This window comes from Populus alba, chromosome 6 (assembly GCF_005239225.2).
Source record: "Populus alba chromosome 6, ASM523922v2, whole genome shotgun sequence".
In the NCBI taxonomy this organism is placed as follows: domain Eukaryota; kingdom Viridiplantae; phylum Streptophyta; class Magnoliopsida; order Malpighiales; family Salicaceae; genus Populus; species Populus alba.
In genome coordinates, this window is record NC_133289.1 from 21,965,958 (window position 1) to 21,982,493 (window position 16,536).

The 16,536-nt window shown below is 36.8% G+C and overlaps 3 pseudogenes; all 3 read right to left on the minus strand.

Moving 5' to 3' along the window:
* Positions 1–2,586: 2,586 nt before the first annotated feature.
* Positions 2,587–3,524, minus strand: LOC118053484 (pentatricopeptide repeat-containing protein At5g25630-like; annotated as a pseudogene).
* A 141-nt stretch (positions 3,525–3,665) lies between these two features.
* Positions 3,666–6,007, minus strand: LOC118053481 (uncharacterized; annotated as a pseudogene).
* A 1,307-nt stretch (positions 6,008–7,314) lies between these two features.
* LOC118053482 (uncharacterized) lies at positions 7,315–14,833 on the minus strand (annotated as a pseudogene).
* Positions 14,834–16,536: the final 1,703 nt, after the last annotated feature.

Sequence of the window (16,536 nt, forward strand, 5' to 3'; positions counted from 1 at the left end):
TAAAATATTAAAATTTTAAATATATATTTTTTAAATTTTTTCATGTTGACCAGGTCAACCTGTTTAACTCAAGACTCGACTTTTTAACTACATCAACTCCTGAGTTTGGTTTAATATTTATCAATCATTAATGTTCGTGTGATGAAAGTTTTCATGTTATCAATTATTTCACAAGTAAAAGCTCCTATGTTATCGATAATCATTTATGTTAAATTAAGTGGAGAAAAAGAAACTCTTTAAATTAGACCCAAGAAAATCTTGTAAAAATCTACAGAAGCATGGGCATACACCCATTTTATCTTTGAAAAGTCTTTACATCCAACAAATAAATTTTTTTACAAGTTTCAACAATGCTTATTAAATATTATTTATTACTATCAATCATTGAGCTTTTTATATGTAGCGATCAACCTCAACCACCTACTTAGAAAGAATAAATGATATTGCTTAAAGGAGGAGATTATCTAATTATTCAATGCGTTAAACTTATTTCTAAGCTTTCTGGATCTTGGAGCTTGTCCTTACCCATCATCAATGTATCAACTTGATCGATGTGTCGGACAATGAACAATTTTTAAATATGTGGTCAAATATTTATTTTAGTAGGTTTGCAACTTGGGTGTCCTTCCTTCTGCAGAAATTACTTTCATTCAACTTTCCAGCTGTGAGTTTATTTATTCGTGTGGTTATAATTGTTTTTTAAATAATATTTTAATAATTTTTTTTATTTTAAAAAATTAATTTTAATATTAACATAAAAAATATATTAATTTAAAATTAATAAAAAAAATTAAAAATATTTTTAAAACGTAGAAATAAACAGTATGGCACAACCCACATATTTAAAAATGTTAATTAATCAACACGTTACCGTATAGATTTTATAGGGAGATTAAAAAGAATTATAATTTAAAAATTTATATCTTGTAATTGGAAAAGCTAACTGAAACTCGTACTTTTAACTTTCTATATTTATATTGATCCCTGGGGAGACCAGGCAGATAGCTCAGGATAACGTGTTCGCCATTTAAGAGCATGCATGCTTGTCATTTGCAGAGCGAGAGGGGGGAAATCTTGAGAAGCAAAAACTGGAGCCCAGGGTTTTGTGAAGACAGGTGGCAATTCTCAGGCCACCACTATCATCTCATGCATTGATTATCTATACATCCATTTGGAGGAGACAAAAATGGATAAATCTTCCTTTTTCTTCGACGATTCTCCCTTTTTTTACCCCTCCTCTTAGTTTTTGCTCTAGTGGGGTTGTCTTGGATCCATGTTTCCCCTTGAAGACTGCAGCCATTAATGGAATACCTTGAATCTGGGCTCCTTGGTCAACAGCTATCAGCGTCGTAGCTAGTAACCAGCCCACTTAACCTAGCCATAATTCCTTCATTATAGCTAGGAAAATTTCCTTAAACCGTGGTTCAATTAATTACATTAAATACCTTTCAAGTACTATGCCCGATGCATAGATATATATTATATACAAGATGACCTCCTTACAGTAACCATCATGACCTGCATAAAAGAACAAGAACGCTTGCTAATAAAAGTATATTATAAAATTTAATTTTTAAATAATCTAATATTAAAAAAAAAAAAAAATAAATAACTCGAGTTAGTATGAAGGATTCTTCCTTGCAAAATAAAACGGTATGTCGTTCACTCACTCCATCAACTGCTATATAGACAACAAGAAATAGAAATTCCCTCCAAAACACCAAGCAACGGGGCAGTTTCAGTTCCATTTCCAGCAAAAACTCTCAACACTAAAACCTTGTTACCCATCACCATTAATGATCAACCGCCATCACTTCACATCACGCTTTCTCAAGGTCCCTCCCTCGTCTTTTTTTTCGGTCCAAAACTCACCGATCCTGCGGATTCTCCTTCTTCCCTCCCTGCCACACCGTCTTTTTTTTTTAACTGAAGGTTCGCAGCGTTAAATCTCTTTACTTGTACCATAATCCGCTCGCTTGACAGCAACATTCTGCCATGCTAGCTGATGAGATCTTTATGTTGTTTAAGCTAGCACTGAATGTTATTTAAACTTCAAGAGCTTGATAGTGTTTATCTGAAGCACACAATATCATTGTGGAGAAACCCTGTATTTTGATTGTGAGGGGAGTCGTCGTACTGCACATTTCTCTGGTGTGGCATTGGTATTGCTTGTCAGCAGAATTCCTTCTCCTCCAGATCATGAGGGATCAACTTTGCAAGGAAAATCAGGCAAGATTCGACAGACGAATTCATGCTTTGTATATCCAACGAGTGTATATACATGAAAGGAATCCGTGATGTAATCTGTATCTCAATTCTTACGCTAATTTTACATGTTGGAGATTTGTGAATTGTATAGCACAATATAAAACTTAAACTGATCAAATAACGTAGCAAATTTTCTCTTCTTGTTTAATAGTTGTTATTTAATGGTTTAATGAAAGCCATCATGAAGAAAAGATGGCCATGATAAACAAAAAGATGTTCTGGGTTCGACAACGAACTCCTCTTGGTCTGAGCTTGAACGGCTTTAATGGCCAACGAACTTAAATTTAACGGCGACAGGGAAAGGTAAAAATCATGAGGTGCTAAAACGCACAGAAGAGCTCGCTTTTCCTTTTGCTTCATGGTTATCAACGAATTATAAGTAGATACATGGCAGCAAGCCCCCAAAAAAAATATATTCCTATAACTATATACAACAGTATGATGGAAAATTCTTTTGGGAGATATGGACATAAATACACCAAAAGAAAACAGTATTTGGCTTTCCTTCAGTTCAAGAACACCGCTGTACATGACTGTGCAAGCTGGCCTGACAGACCAGGCTGTGCTTGAGACTGCTTGCGACAAATAATTGGTAAACTTACCCAAAATCTACAGCTATGAGGAAGCGACATGTTTCTTGTGGCAAGCCATGGGCACTCCACTGAAAAATCATCATCTCTCAACACCATCCTGCCTTTTCTATGAGTTGCAGGAGACCCTTTATGGTCACTTGTAACTGTACTTGGGTTCTGCAAGATATTGGAACACGGACACCTGCTGTTTGCTTTTGATACAGTTTCTCTATGTTTCCTACTGCTATTTGATTTTCCAGTCTCTTTTTGACTGATCATTTCTTTTTTGTTTATTGTACCAAGAATTCTGCTTGCCTCTTCTGTCATTCCAGCAGCACGCCATGCTTCAGTAACAAGCAACATGGTCGATTTCTCAGGCTGAACCTCAAATTCTGTCATAACCTGGAGAATTTCTTCTCCCTTCCATGGCTGCTTGGCTTCAGCAAATCCCAAATCAGGGTCTCCGAAGTCTTCAAATTAGGAGTGATTCCATGTTCACATATCTTGTCAAAAATTCTAATTGCATATTCTGCCAGCATTGCACCTGCCACTGATAACAGTCTGCATGAGTCGAAGCACTTCTGCATGGTCAATGCAGCCAGGAGAGTTCTGTATGATATTAGTCGAGGCACTATTCTTTACAATAATAATAAAAAAAATCATTCTAATTTTTGTTCAAATAGACTTCTATAAAGCCATTTCAAGTTTCTTATTGAATTCATCCTTGCAAAAAGCCCAGATAAAAAGGTCTACGTAATTGAAATCCGAGAGAGTTTTCACTCACTATTGAACTCACCTTCTGTTTATTTTTTCCTCTTCAATGAATGAGACATGAAACATACATCCCCCCAGCCATCTCAATCAACAAGTTTCTACAGCCCTATAAAATGTCTGATTTCTCGTGAACCTCTTTTCTCATTCTTTGCACACCCTTTTTCTTTTTTCTTTTATTTGAGGTTTTGCTGAGTAAACTACCCTAATTTTTTTAGATTCTTTTTGGATTTTTGGGTGTTAACTTAAAAATATTTCATTTTTTTTATAAATTATTATAATCTCCCTAATATATTATGAAATCAGAGAGAAACCATCCAAAAATTAAACATTTACCATCCTCACTCAAAAAATCAGACGTTTCTTACAAACTACAGCACAACAACATAGACCTCTCAATTCCCAACTCAAAATCTTTCTTGTAATGTAGATATGAGCATAACAGTTCCCTGAACTGCATGCTATCCTCAAGTACTTTCCACACAAGTTCGTACATCCAACTCTATGATTAAAAAAAATCAGCTACTTAGATCTACTGGAATTTCCTTTCCTAAGCATGTGAAAATTCCCATAATTGATCATTCACACACACACACACAGACTCAAGAACAAAAAAATGCCCAAGAGGACAATATAGATCTTCACAGACTCAAACAATCAGTGAAGCTCAGCAGCACAAAAGATTGAAAGGCAATGATCTTTTTAGTAAACATAGTGTTGGAACAACAGCAACATTTTGCTGGCTACTGAAAACATAATATAGAAATCTCACCACAACCACTCATCAAGACAGAGATGTTTGAGAGTGTGATAACAGTTGTTTTTCAAAATACTTTTCGATTAGAAATACATCAAAATAATATATTTTGTTATTTTTTAAAATTTATTTTTGACATTAACACATCAAAACAATCCGAAAACATAAAAAAATAATTTTAAACAAAAAAAAAAATGAATTTTGACCAACCTCTGTTTGGGCCGCAATCCCAAACAGGCACACAGACACAAACTATTAGTTTAGCAATTGCAATGATTTGGTGGCAAGTAACTAGTTTCATTGTTAAGATATTGACAAGGTTGAACTAAAAATTAACTTACATGTTGACGAAAAATTACTTAATATTTGTCAGCATGGGGAAATAAAAATTTACATCACCTTTTCACCATGACGAACTTCACGTAATCCTGGATACTCCTTCAGAACAAGATTGTCTTCATTAGAAAACAGATCTTCTACCAAGTTGTGGTCCCCGCTTCTGCAACAAAACCTCTGTCTCTCATTTCTCCAATAAGCTGTGCTGCCCTTGATTCATCCTTGTGCTGGAGAAATCCTCGAATAATAACATTATAAGAAAATTCATCCGGAGGGCAGCCATCCCCTTCCATATTTCGGAAAGCTTCCAATGCTTCATCTAACAACCCTTCTTTACAAAGATTATTTATTATTGTAGTGTATATCTGAACATTAGGCAGCAATCCTTGGACAAAGAGTTCTGAAAACAGTTTCCTTGCATCTTTAAGATTACCAAATTTGCACATGGCATCAATCAGGATGTTATACATTGCTATATCAGGCTTCAAGTAAGTACTTTGCATTACTCGAAACAGTCTGAATGCCTTACCAAGATACCCTTCTTTGCAAAAGCCATCAAGCAACATCGAGTAAGTAAATAAATCTGGGAGATTGCCATTAGAGTGCATATTCTTGAAAAGATCTTGTGCTTCCCGAAGCCTGCCTAACTGGCACAAGCCATGAATAAGAGTGTTGTAGTTAACATTGTCCGGAGTTAAGCCTTGACGAATCATTTCATTAAAAAGCTGCTTGGCCTCATCTATCCTTTTGGCCTTACAGTATCCTTTAATTAGGATATTATAACTAAAAACATCAGGTTTACAACCCTTGGTTATCATGGCTTCAAACAGCTTTCTAGCTTCAACAATTTCCATCCGCAAGGAATATCCATACATCAAAGAACTATAAGTAACAACGTCAGGCTCCACACCCATTTCAGTCATTGTTTTAATCACTCCTTGAGCCTCTGAAACCTTGCCTTCTTTACAAATTGAATCAACTAGCACGTTGAAGGTGAAAATATTTGGCATGATATTCAAACTCGTCATTTCATTTAGCAATGCCGAAGCCTCCTTCCATCGCCTGAAATTGCATAAGCCCTGGATTAAAGAGTTGTAAGTGAAAATATCAGGGGAAATGCGTTTAGCCTTCATATAAGAGAAAATATCTAAAGCCTCATTCACCAGCTTATCTTTGCAAAGACTGTCAATGAGTATATTGTATGTCACCACATTCGGCTGGCAGCCTGCCTCTTCCATTTTCTTAAACAATCCAGCAGCCGCAGTAGTTTCCCCGATCTTACATAAGCCATTGATAATCGTAGTATAAGTGTAGACAGTAGGTTGACACCCGCTTGCCTCAAAATCATCAAAGAATTCCACGGCTTGGGCAAATTTACCAACTTTACAGAGCCCATTGATTAAGGTGTTAAATGTGACAGCATCGGGTTGAAGACCGAGTTTAATCATTTTGGAGAAGACAGAGAAGGCAAGATCGACACGTTGCAAGTGGGAGAAGCAATCAATCAAGATAGAAAGAGTATAAATATCAGGGGAAAGCCCAGCTAATTCCATTTGTTTGGAAAGAGAAATCACAGCACCGTAATACTGTCCCATTTTGACAATTGCAGACAATAATTTAGTGAATTGGATGATACAGGGCAGGGGTTCCCTATGAAGCATGTGATTGAAAGAAGCAAGGGCATCATCAATGTTTCTAAAAGAAGAAGCATCATCATATTTGTGTTTATCTCTACTGCTACTGCTACTGCTAATGCTAGAAGAAGAAATGGAGCTGGAGTGGTTGCTAGACAGCAGTGATGAAGTGGTTGGAGATAGAAGAAGAAGCATACTCATCATTTTCATTTGACATCGCTGAGTTTGGGAGCCAATAAAAAAGGTTTCTGAACCTCCTAGCCTCACTGCCGCAGCCGCAGCCGCCGCCGCCGCCATCATCGACCTTCCTCCGTGTTTTTTCTTCTCCTCGTGGTCTTTTTTTTTTTTTTTTGGTGAAAACTTTATCAAAACGACAGAGGTTGAAGAAAGGGATTTGGGAAAGCAGGAGAATGAAGAAATTTCGGGAAGAAAATTGGGTGGGAATGAACGGTTGGAATGGGCACTTCTAAAACGCTGGCGTTTTGAAGAAGAGGAAACACAAAATTTACAGCTAATACAATCCAGTCCACATTTGCTTTCAAATTTTAAATTGCGTCCATTTTCAATACTGGCTTTTATTTTCTTCAGGGAACATCTTCCGAGCAATCTTTTTTTCGTGTGCATTTTCGGCGAGAGTTTCCTCACTCTACTTGCTTAGAGTGTGTCTGCTAACCAGGATTCTCCCTGAACATTTTTCTATGAACAGGGCAGCTTGCTGATGATGAGGAGGGAAAATTTTCACGGTTAGCTTTGCCCAGAAATGCAGTTTCTGTTGAGCTTCCGGTACCGCTTATGGACTCTTTGCCATTAGTGTTCTTGTAAAGGTATCAAGCATTCATGAAAAACTGATCAAATAGCAACTTCGCAAGGAAAATCAGGCAAAACTCGATTGAAGAATTCATGCTTTGTATATCCAACAAGAGTGTATACATGCAAGGAATCCAAGGCGTGATTTGTATCTTAATTCTTATGCTAATTTTATTAAACTGATCAAATAGCATAGCAGATTTTCCTTGCCTTGTTTAATAATTGTTATTTAATGGTTTAATGAAAATCATCATGAAGAAAAGATGGCCATGATAAACAAAAAAATGTTCTGGGTTCGAGAACGGGTCTCCTCTTTGACTGAGCTTGAACTGCTGCTATTGTCCAATGTCTTGTCTGATACATCCTCGGGATCGTTATTGTGAAAAGCATCATGAAGAAAACAGTACTTGGCTTTCTTTCAGTTCAAGAACAACGCTGTACATGGCTGTGACTGAGACTGCCTGCGGCATATAATTGGTAACCTTACCCCAAATTTACAGCTACGAGAAAGAGACATGCTTCTTGTGGCTTGCCATGAGCAATCCATTGGAAAATCATCATCTCTCAACACCATCCTGCCTTTTCTAAGAGTTGCCGGAGACCCTTTATGGTCACTTGTAACTGTTCTTGGTATCTGCAAGATATTGGAATACAAGACATGAAAGAATCATCCAGAAACAAATACAAAGCTTGCATCACATTATACATTACAACAACATGAACTCTCAAAGGAATCGTTACTCGTAATTTTCATCACGGCATGGCTAGTAACAGTAGATCATTATCATCTTTTAGGCAAGCCAATTTTCAATATCAAAGGTTTCACTTTTTCTATTAGAATTACACTATAGGCTATGATATATATTTAGTAAGCTTTTTTTTCTTTTTTGATAAATGGGATCATTAAGGATAAAATAAGTTAATTGCAACAAGCCAAAAAGAGAATGGCTAAGCAAAAATACCACGTGGTATCTAATACCCACTGCACTAGAAACACAAATTTCTTTCATATTTCATCTTGTCACAGCAAGTGGACAACCCAAAAACATTTTCCATGATAGCATAGTATATACTAGTCTAATGCCTGCACTCCACTACGGGCTAAGGAAAAATAGTCAATGATTGATAGGAAAAAAAAAGAGATGCAGAAGAACAAGGGAAAACAATCCACACAAGAGAGGGAAAAAAGGAAAGGAAAAAGAAAAGCTATTTAGGCATTTTAAGCAAACCAGCTGGCCAACACTGCCACCTCCTTTGTCTGGAATGAGGCATCATCTCCCGATGAGCTATCAGAATTGAACGTTGCATTGTCTTCTTCCCTATCTTACCTGTATTGAAGCCATTTAGAAGAGAGAAAAAAATGTAAGGAATATATTCCATGGCATAAAATTCTTCAACAAATCATTAAGAAAAGAAGGATCAGCAATCAAAAGAACATTTATTAGAAGAACTATCGCATAGGAATTAAGGTCAAATAGCTGAGATTTTCTAACAAAACCTAAAAAGCCTGCATAACATAAAAAGCCAGGAGGGATTAAGAAAGTATGCAGATAAAGAAGATGGTTAATTTAGCACATCCAATGTAACAAACTGAAATTTTCATATCTGTGCTGTGCATGCTTCTTCTAGGAATTCGATATGACTCCATCATCCTCGTAAATTTATGGACAGATCACAGAAATAGTGTTGTTCCAATTTACTTGAACATGCTAACAATCTTTTTTGGAAAGAAAACAAAAAGAATGGTGCAAGTAAAAAAGATGACTTGACCATTCTTAAAATACAAAGCAATCTTATTTTCACATCAATGTTTAGCATTCGTGGACTGTCTTGACATTTTGGTGGAAATCGTAAAAGAATTACAAAAATGATTGGTTATTTGCATTTTATTCCCTATGAGTAGCAAGATGACCCAACCAAGCAACCCTAGTGTACTTTTACTTAACTCATTTAGATAAGTATTGCAAGTGGAACAAAAACTATCCAAATTTTGGTACATGGCCATGAATTCAGAAATCTTTCACTTCATTTCACTAACAAAAAAATCATAAATCACTACTATTGAATGGACAGGTCATAAATCGATTTGATAAACCACCTCGAGCTGCATTTTAAGCAGAAAAGTGTGGGATTTGGAAGCTTGTAATATATGCCTAGAAAGCGGCGTGTTTAACAAATTACCTCGTTCCGAATCTAAAAACACACCAGGCCCGAACAAAAGAACTTCAAAAACATGAAGGAGATTACAAATATTAACCTGTATAGAGAAAGGTTAAAGAAAAGCAGCGAACAATGTTGGAGGGAAAGCAAGGAACAAGTATAAGCAGCAAAGAGAAATTGATGGGGGGAAGGAAAACACAAAGAACAAATATACAAGGGGAAAAAAAACAAAATAGAACCAACTCAATATGACGGAGAAACTGCTAGAGGTAAAAAAATCACCTTGTTCATCAACAGAAAAAGAACCCAGGCCCCCACAACTAAAACACCAAGGAGAATACACAACAAATGACAACCTGCAAAGACACCAGATAATTTATCGTTGTGAGGGTAAGCATAAGGACACATAATTTAGTACCAATCAAAGTTGAATCCCATATATTTTCATGGGATTTATATTTTTTATCAACAAAAAATGCAGACGAAAAGTTTGTTTGATGATGTCAACCTAACCAATTTTTCAATTAAAATTTTATAAACTGAAGAAGAGTTTGAATATAAATATGAACAGAAATTGACATGCAAGGATATGGAGTAAGAATACTTGCATGAATGCAACATTACTCAACTGAATTAGAGCCCGATAGAAAAATCCATAGGTATTTGAAAGTAGAAATAGAGAAGGAGCTTGTTTAGATGGATAGTGGTGTCATTTGTTAGATACTGTTACGTTGCAGAGATAATAGGTGGGAGAAATTAACTAAATGCCAATGGTTTGAAACTATATTCTAAAAGTTGTAACAGATTTACTTCCTGCTTTTTTCTTCACTATAGTCCAGTTTGTCATGTCTCTTGCAGCTAATGCTAGTTTTCTGTCTTTTTTATTTGCCACATTGCCACTATTGATTTAATCTGTCACCACTCAATTTTAATAACTCTCATCCTAAATCTCTACTGATTATTTTATTCTACATACCTTATAATTTTGTTTAGATTTTACTTCAATGAGATACACAAAGCACTGGAACCAGATGGTATCAAATTTAAAATTCACTATCGTTGGATGAGTTATAACCAATGTACGACACCCCTCCTAATCCATAGCTTGTCACACTACCTATCCAACTTTCTTTTCATGATCCACTAAGAAACTTTTTTCCTGAAGAGTACATGTGTGAAGGATTCCTTTCCATAACTTTCACCATGATAATTGTTTTCAAAATTTTTCTTAATGGTTAGCTAATTCGATGGCACTATATTGCAGATTTTGCTAGGGGTGGTTCTAGCTAATAAAAAAGAAACCAAAGAAAACAGAGCACCTGTATAAACACTGAAAAGAAACAGAACGGTGGTGTGAGCTCCAAAAGTCAGGGGATGAAATCCACAGTCAAGAAATTCTCTCAATCCAAATCAATAATGGCCTGATCAAGAAAATCTGTGATGGCTACCACTGCTTGCTGTGTTGTTCCAAATCAAGGAAACCCCAATTCCCAATTTTAAAACAAATCACAAACCCTAAACCATTGGCCCCTTCTGATTAACAGCTCTCCCTGGTTGTTGAGGCATTCCTGAATCCAACCACCCTCTCTACTCTTCTCTTAACCAGTCTATATACATAGACTCGTTGTTGCTGTGGATTCACACAGTATAATGAGTTTTTTCCCCTCGATTCACTTCTCTTCTTTGGGTGACTTGGGAGCATGCTTGCAATGTTTTTTTTCCTCCCTTTTCTTCTTTGTCCCAATGGCAAGACCCTACCGTGCTGAAAAAAAGGACAAAACACAGAACAAGCCAACTATCACAGGGCAGTGTAGAACCCCCAGTCCCACGTCAAATCAAAGAAAATTAAGTGGCCGCAGGAATCAAGGAGCTGCACACAATCCCAAAAAACCCAATTAAATAAGCAGCCCTAGGAATCGAGAAGCTGCACACAATCCCCAAAAAACCCAGTCCTCGAAAAGCACAAATTGCAAGCAGGCTCCGCTTCAAGAAGAGGACACCCGTGAATGAGAAGAAAAATTGAGGAAGCCAACCACTATTTGAATCCACAGTGATTCTGTCTCTGGGTGTATAGTGAAACCATGAGCCCGTTTAGTTTTTTGTGTAATGTAGATAAATTAGCCCAGGCAGTATCCAATAAGCACTATACTTGCTTTCCAAATTGTTGAGAAAATTTGCGCCTCCACAGGTTGTCTAGTACCCACCAATATTCGCAAATTTCAAATACTGTAAGGAACATTTCTTCAAGAAGTTTCAAAAACAGTAAGTATGAGTATGACACATGGATCCTAAGCTACAACCTAAGGGACTACTTGTTTTAAAGAAGTTTCTTTTCACAATCTAGATACAATGCAAGTATCAGCAGCAAATTCCAGTTCTATAAATAAAGCATTCAACCGGTCCAACAATTAGCCTTTCACTGAACTGCCACTTTCAAAGCATGGTTCTTTTCACTGACTATGGGGTCACACTTGTTTCATAAGTTGGGCTGTTCACTCCATGTTCAATAGGTTGGGCCGTTCACTTCCACATTCAAGGACTATGATTTTCATCGAAACCAGCTTGAAATACTTGGAACCATGACAATATAACAGCAACAAGCACATCAACCAAACCATTTAGTGTCACAGGACAAATACAAAAAGGATAGGTAAGTGTTTGGTTGGAAGGACAGAGATATAAAATAAATCCATCTTTGGGATAGTTTTGGAGTAATTTCCTGTCCTTTCAAATCAAGAGGTACATGAGACATGTCCCCTCTATCTCCACTATCTTTGTCTCTTCACCAAATGCTACTTACAAGAACCTCCAAAAGCACCAATAATTGACATGCAAGGAAGACCATACTTTAACATTCAAATTCCAATATGTCAATGATTTCTGATCAATTCCATCAAACCTTGCTGTATAAATCAGCATAGAAGAAGATGAAATATGCACTACATTTTTTTCAGACTTTTCTTACAAACTATAGCATAACAACATAGACCTCTCATATCCCAGCTCAAAAGCTTTCTTGTAAAGTAGATATGAGCATAACAGTTCCGTGAACTGCATGCTATCATAAAATACTTTCCACAGCACAAGGTTGTACATCTAGCTCTATGAATAATTCATAAAAATTTCCTTTTAAAAAAAATCAGCTACCTAGATCTGCTAGAATCTCCTTTCCTAAGTATCTGAAAATTCCCATAATTGATCCTTCACACACAAACAGACTCAGGAAAAAAAAGAAGCTCAAGAGGACAATATAGATCTTCACAGACTCAAAATATCAGTGAAGCTCAGCAACACAAAAGATCGAAAGGCAATGATCTTTTTAGTAAACATCTTGTAGGCGGATTGCATAACAACAACATTTTGCTGGCAACTGAAAATATTATATAGAAATCTGATTCAATGTACGACCACAACATTCATTAAGATGAACATTTAGTTTAGCAATTTCAATTATGTGGTAGCAAGTAACTAATGTCATTGTTCAAATGTTGACATGATTGAACTAAAAACTAGCTTACACGTTGAGGAAAAATTACTTATTATTTTCCACATGAATTTGCAGCATGGAGAAATAAAAATTTACATCACCTTTTAACCTTGACGAACTTCACATAAGCCTCGATACTTCTTCAGAACAAGATTGTCTTCATTAGAAAACAGATCTTCTACCAAGCTGTGGTCCCCACATCTGCAATGAAACCTTTGTCTCTCATTTCTTCAATAAGTTGCACTGCCCTTGATTCATCCTTGTGATGGAGAAAACCTCGAATAATAACGTTATAAGAAATTTCATCAGGAGGGCAGCCATCCTCTTCCATATTTCGGAAAGCTTCCAATGCTTCATCTAACAATCCTTCTTTACAAAGTCCATTTATTATTGTAGTGTATATCTGAGCATTAGGCTGCAACCCTTTGACAAAGAGTTCTGAAAACAGTTTCCTTGCATCTCTAAGGTTCCCGGATTTGCACATGGCATCAATCAGGATGTTATACATCACCAGATTAGGCTTTGAGTAAGTACTTTGCATTGCTCGAAACAGTCTGAATGCCTTACCAAAATACCCTTGTTTGCAAAAACCATCAAGCAATATTGAGTAAGTAAATAGATTTGGGAGGTTCCCATTAGTGCGCATATCCTTGAAAAGATTGTGTGCTTCCCTAAGACTGCCTAACTGGCACAAGCCATGAATAAGAGTGTTGTAACTAACATTGTTTGGAGTTAAGCCTTGATGAATCATTTCATTAAAAAGCTGTTTGGCCTCATCTATCCTTTTCACCTTACAATATCCATTAATTAAGATGTTATAACTAAACACATCAGGTTTACAACCCTTGGTTATCATGGCATCAAACAATTTTCTAGCTTCAACAACTTCCGACCGCAAGGAATATCCATACATCAATGAACTGTACGTAACAACATCAGGCTCCACACCCATTTCAGTCATTGTTTTTAACACACCTTGAGCCTCTGAAACCTTGCCTTCTTTGCAAATTGTATCAACTAGCACGTTGAAGGTGACAATATCTGGCATGATATTCAAACTCCTCATTTCATTTAGCAATGCCGAAGCCTCCTTCCATTGGCTGAAATTGCATAAGCCCTGGATCAAAGAGTTGTAAGTGAAAATATCAGGGGAAATGCCTTTAACCTTCATATAAGAGAAGATATCTAAAGCCTCATTCACCCGCCTATCTTTGCGATGACTGTCAATGATTGTACTGTATGTCACCACATTCGGCTGGCAGCCTGCCTCTTCCATTTTCTTAAGCAATCCAGCAGCCGCAGCAGTTTCCCCGATCTTACATAAGCCATTGATAATCGTAGTATAAGTGTAGACATCAGGTCGACACCCTCTTGCCACCATGTCATCAAATAATTCCATGGCTTGGGCAAATTTACCAACTTTACAGAGCCAATTGATTAAGGTGGTAAATGTGACGATAGTGGGTTGAAGACCAAGTTTAATGATTTTGGCTAAGACAGAGAAGGCAAGATCAACACGTTGCAAGTGGGAGAAGCAATTGATCAAGATAGAAAGAGTATAAATATTAGGAGAGAGCCCAGCTAATTCCATTTGTTTGGTAAGAGAAATCACAGTATCGTAATACTGTCCCATTTTGACAATTGCAGACAATAATTTAGTGAATTGGATAATACAAGGCAGGGGTTTCCTATGAAGCATGTGATTGAAAGAAGCAAGGGCATCATCAATGTTTCTGAAAGAACATGCATCATCGTGTTTACGTTTATCTCTACGGTTACGGCTACTGCTGCTGCTAATGCTACAGGTAGAAGAAGAAATGGAGTTGGAGTGGTTGCTAGACAACAGTGATGGAGTGGTTGGAGATAGAAGAAGAATCATACCCATTATTTTCATTTGGCATTGCTGAATCTGGGACCCAATAAAAAAGGCTTCTGAACCTCGTCTCACTGCCGCCGCCGCCATCATCACCATCGACCTTCCTCTGTGTTTTTCCTTCTCCTTGCGGTCTTTTTTTTGGTGAAAAATTGACCAAAACGACGGAGATTGAAGAAAGGGATTCGTGGAAGCGGGAGCTTCTCTTTCTCAAGGAATGAAGAAGTATCGGAAAAGAAAAATAGATGGGAATGAACGGTTGGGATGGGCACTTCTAAAACGCTGGCGTTTTGAAAAATGAGAAACAGAAAATTTACTGCTAATACAATCCAGTCCGCATTTGCATTTTAAATCACATCCATTTTCTAATACGAATCCTCTTTTTTCTCTTAGGAATAAAGGCATGTTGAGAGTCATGAAATTATTAATTTAGCAATTGAAGGACCTGAGATACCTCAAATCTTTTCAGAAATTGTTTCTTTTTTTTCAATGAAGTCCCTGTTAGTTTTTCATTCAATTAAAAATATATATATATATATTAGCTCCCAGCATTATAATCCCAATTAACATTGTAATAATGGTTTTTTTTAAAAAGTATTTTCAATAAAAAATTATTATTATTATTATTTAAAAATTTATTTTTTACATATATTCAAAAACATAAAAATAATTAAATTTTTGACAAAACCCAATGCTAAACTCCCTCAAAATCTCTTAACTTGTGTAGCAACTACCAAAAGGGATACTATTGATGGCTAGTAGCTTGACTTGTCTAAAAGTTTGACAGCAAACGAAATCTTCTGGGTTGTGGTTGGGTTTGGCCTGGATTCATTGACTAGTTGAGACTCGATGGCTGTAATTGTGATGATAGAAAATAGTCCAAATGTTTGCATACACAGCCTCACAATTTTCTATGAACAGGGAAGCTTGTTGCAGAAGAGGAAGGAAACTTTGCATCGTGTCTCTCTTGTATTCTTACAGGTGTTGGAGGAAATCTTGTTTCATGGTTAGTTTTGCCCAGAAATGCAGTTTATGTTGGATCTTCTGGAGCTGTTTTTGGACCTTTTGCCTTGTAAAGGTATCTGCAAGTAGTTTTTCAATTACTATCTTCAGAAACTTTTGACCTTCTTTCTGTTAAATTGTAGATAACCTGAGATTGGAGGAAGATTCTTGAATCCATGATGTAATTTGTATATTAATTCTTTATATGTTGGAGATTTGTGAATTGTATAGAATTTAAACTGATCAAATAACATAGCAGCTTTCCCTTTTCCTGTTTAATAATTGTTATTTGATGATTTAATGAAAACCATCAAGAAGAAAGGACGGCCATGATGAACAAAAACAGTATTTGGCTTTCCTCCAGTTCAAGAACACCGCTGTAAATGACTGCAAGCTGGCCATACAGACCAGGCTGTGCTTGCGGCAAATAACTGGTAACCTTGACCCAAATTGACAACTATGAGAAAGAGACATGTTTCTTGTGGCAAGACATGAGCACTCCACTGGAAAATCATCATCTCTCAACACCATCCTGCCTTTTCTAAGAGTTGCAGGAGACCCATTACCAAAAAATAGCATACCAACTCCCACTCATATCTCTCATCTCCCTCTCGGTGCAAAGCACAACCTCCCAAACCAGCCTCCTTCATTTCAACTGTCACCACCACCGATAGCCTCCCATCAAAACCCACGGTGGCAGCTCCTCACAGCAATATCCACGTGTTTATTCTCGGCTCATAAGATGTTGAAAGAGAAGAAACTAGAAAATGTACCCGGTTTTTGTTTTTGGGCATTGCTTTATCCTGGGAGGGAGATTTCACCAAGTCCTGGTGGATGAGCAGCCCCACCAGTGGATCCGCCAAGTTTCC